This window comes from Tupaia chinensis, unplaced genomic scaffold, assembly GCF_000334495.1.
Source record: "Tupaia chinensis unplaced genomic scaffold, TupChi_1.0 Scaffold139757_1, whole genome shotgun sequence".
NCBI classification, from domain to species: domain Eukaryota; kingdom Metazoa; phylum Chordata; class Mammalia; order Scandentia; family Tupaiidae; genus Tupaia; species Tupaia belangeri.
In genome coordinates this window covers 2,263,002-2,266,506 of record NW_006199637.1, presented here as the reverse complement: position 1 = coordinate 2,266,506, position 3,505 = coordinate 2,263,002, and the positions used below count along the sequence as shown (strand labels likewise).

Genomic DNA, 3,505 nt, shown 5'->3' with positions numbered 1-3,505 from the left:
TTATATTTTAAAAAAAAAAAAGCAGGGCTGGCAGGTGGTATGGTGATTAAGGGGCTGGACCCTCACATGGCTGACTGTGGCTCAAGTCCTGGACCTTGTGGCTTGCCTTCTCACTTTCTCTTTCTCTCTCTCTCTGGTCAAATTAAAATAATAATAATAAAAGGTAACATAAGTAATTTTTTTAAAGAATTATTTACTTTATTTTACTTATCATTATTGTTATTTTAATTTGACCATAGCAAGACACAGAGAAAGAGAGACAGAGAGCAACCTGCCAAGGTCCAAGACTCGAACCATGACCAACCATGTGGGAGTCCAGTGCATCTAACCACCACTCTACCTGCCAGGCCTTAAAACAAGTAATTCTTTAAAAAGAAAAAAAGAAAGAAAGAAAGAGAGTGTTGTTTATAGCTGTAACCGGTGACTCACCAGGGGCCCTATACTTACTACTCCCAGAACCAGAGCAGGGGCAGAGTGCTAACTATAGTCAGTCATTCATAAAACAGAGTTAAGATTTCAACTGATCAAGGGACAGATTAATATAAACCCTGTCTTCTGCTCCTGCCCAGTAGGAGAAAGATCAGGCTGTCTTCTGGCTTTCCCACACTATGTTCTTGGGCAAATGTGGCCTGGTTGTAAGACTGGTTCTCATGCAGACTAAACCTGAACTCTGAACCTGCTGGGCCCACGAAGACAGGAGACTCTTGGGTCATGTGTTCCATAGCACCCAGAACAAGGTTCCCAACAGGCCACTCCGGTTTAACGTAAAGCTGCCATGGGCCTTGGACATCGCAATAGCCTGAGTTTTTGCACTCCTCTTTGACAGAAACTTTTGCAGAGTAGGAGGAGAGAAGTCTGCTGTGTGCTAATAAGAACATACAGCGAGGTGGTTGGAGAAAGGTCCCAGTACAGGCTGGGACACAGGTGTACAGAAAGGGAGACTATAGTGACGTCTTACAATTTCATGTTGCCTCAGCATCCATTTTGAACATAAAATGGACTTTCTCAGAAGCAGGTTTTTTTTCTCAGTGTGATGGAACCAGGTATTTGCCTTACACAACTGCCTCCTGGTGACCACCTTTCTATGTGACATCTAGATATAGCCCACTTGACTGACCACGTTGACCTTCCCATCCCACATGGACCGTGCAGCTACGGCAGTGACTACTTCTGTCACAGCATGGCTTCCTGGAACTCGTGCCTGCTTGCTTTAAACCCAACAATTAAAACTCCCCACTGCAAATCTGTATGGACTCAATTAAGGCAGGTATTTCTCTCCCCACATGCCCGCTGAATCCATGTGTTTGGCCTTATAACCCCCAGGACCTGTAAGTAATAAAATCTTTTCTTTTTTTTTTTTAACAAACAATTTATTTAATTCCACTTGTTATTATTATTATTTTTTAACTTCTTTCTTGAGAAAGAGAGAAAGGGAAAGTGAGAAAGCAAACTGGCAGGTCCAGTACGCAAACCATGGTCGTCCATGTGGGAATCTAACAACCTAAACCACCACGCCACCTGCTGCTCCCTAAAATCTTTACTTCTTGTGTCTCCCCTAATCATCCAATGGGTGCTTAATGATCCTAACTTAAAACAGAACCCCTCCCACCCTACTCTCATGCTGGAATAAACTCATGGAACATCATGATAAAATACCATTTGCATGAAATGCAGAGAACTCTCCTGAATGACTGAAAAGAAAACCAGGCAAGTCAGGAAAAACTTGACCTAGTAACAAAACCTTCTTCAGAGAGGAATCTAAGAACAGAGCAGCACCATCCTAAAAATCCTACACTGAGTCAAACTCCATGTACTTAAATCTCTCTGAAAGAGAAAAAAAAGGAAGAGCTGAGTTTCCCTAAAACAGTAGCATACTAGGGCACAAGCAACAGGTTATGAAATTCTTTTTTTTTTTTTTAGAGAAGTTTTTGCTGTAGGGTGTGTGCACTCGACAGAAAGCGAGTCACACTGCAATCCCTTCTCCCACCGCCCCAGGGAAGATGGCCACATTGCAAACCCTTTTCCTCCATTCTCCCCTCAGGGCCTTGGGCACGCACACACACCAGGTGTGAGTTTAAGTCACCAGGTCCAGGACTCAAACTGCAGGCAAACTACACGGGAATCCAGCGACATAGTCATTACGCCAACTGCAGGTCCCATGAAATTATCTAAAAACAGATTAACTCACTTTGGTCACTGTCTGCTCTGGGCTGCTTTGATGCCTACAAAAGATGAAGGGCCCACTGCAGGACAAATGGTCCCAAAATGAACCCTGGGAAATGAGCCCTTGTGCCTGGGTCTGAAAGGGTTTAGGGCCCTCATTAAAGCACCAAGAACTGGGACCAGCAGTTAGTGTAATGGCTATGTCGCTGGACTCCCACGTAGTCGACCACGGTTCCCGGACCCAGTGGCTTAAAACTCACGCCCAGCGCGTGTGCATGCGTGCCCAAGATCAAGATCAAGATCCCGGGAGGAGGAAAGGAACGGAATGGAATGGAACGGAGAAGGGATTGCTGCGTGGCCATCCTCCCTGGGGGGTGAATTTCTCACTTTCTGTCTGTCTCTAGCTGGCTGGCAAGCGCACATGCCTGAAAGCAAAATAATAATAATAATAATAATAACCCTCTTCAAAAAAAAAAAAAAAACCCCCCTAAAAAAAAAAAAAAAAAAAAAAACCCGCCAAGAACTATTACCCAGTTAGCTGAATGGAAATGTTATCAGATTCCAGGTAGATAGATACCTGGAATTATGAGGACAGAAAGTCTGGACCAGCTACTCGAGATGTGCATTGGTCGGCTCTCGTGAGCTTTTGCTTGGTCCTTACCAAGCCAACACTGTCCCTCTCGGAGCTGACTCCTCTAGCGTCCTTCAGTCAGGGTCAGGATACCCTGGGACAGCGCTGCCGGCCTTACCTTCGCTGTTCAGCCAAGGCTAGGAAGGTCCCTTCATTCTTCCTGAGATCAGCATCGCTCCCTTGCCCTGAGACGGAGATGACGAATTAGGGGAGCGTGTCTCTTGCCCCTGCCTCCTGACCCAGGTCCGCGCTGCGCGGTCTCAGAACAGAGGTGAAGGGGATCGGGGCTGTCCGCAGCGTTCCCTAAAGCTCCGTCCTCCGACAGCGGTTTGCCCTTCGCTCCTGCATCACCCTTACCCTCTGCCTTTCCTGCCTGCGCCTCCTCGCCCCACCGCACTCCACAAAGTGCCAGAACCACCTCGCGTTCGCACTTCAGACCTTCCTGATCCCCACGCTGGGAGCCGGCTCGCTCCGTCCTCTCCCTCCCCGCCTTTCCTCCCCGCCCTCGTCCTCACGCCGCCCTTCCGAGCCTCCCTGCACCAACCCCATAGCCTCCCGGCCCGCCCGGCCCACCTGCCTGGTCTCCACACGTGGGTTGCCTGAGAGCCAGGCCCGCAGCGCCCCAGGCCGGTGGCAACGGGGCCCCACCCCCTGTCCGCCCCAGCCGCCATGTTTACTGAGGGCGGATGGGGTGGCTCGCGCCGCCGGGGA

At 48.6% G+C, this 3,505-nt stretch overlaps 1 protein-coding gene across 10 annotated transcripts in view; it reads right to left on the bottom strand.

The window, feature by feature from the left end:
* SLC5A6 (solute carrier family 5 member 6) overlaps nucleotides 1-3,505 on the bottom strand; it is a 15,068-nt gene that overhangs the window by 10,040 nt on the left and 1,523 nt on the right. For 2 of the 10 annotated variants that reach the window (XM_006162168.3, XM_006162170.3), the window contains exons 1-2: nucleotides 3,152-3,296; nucleotides 2,913-2,979 (exon numbers count right to left, since the gene is read on the bottom strand). The gene's annotated coding sequence lies outside the window, so the exon portion shown is untranslated. Of the gene's footprint in view, nucleotides 1-2,740; nucleotides 2,886-2,912; nucleotides 2,980-3,151; nucleotides 3,305-3,367 lie in introns of those variants that run through there. The other 8 variants (XM_006162162.3, XM_006162165.3, XM_027765771.1 and 5 more) reach the window with 7 other exon arrangements.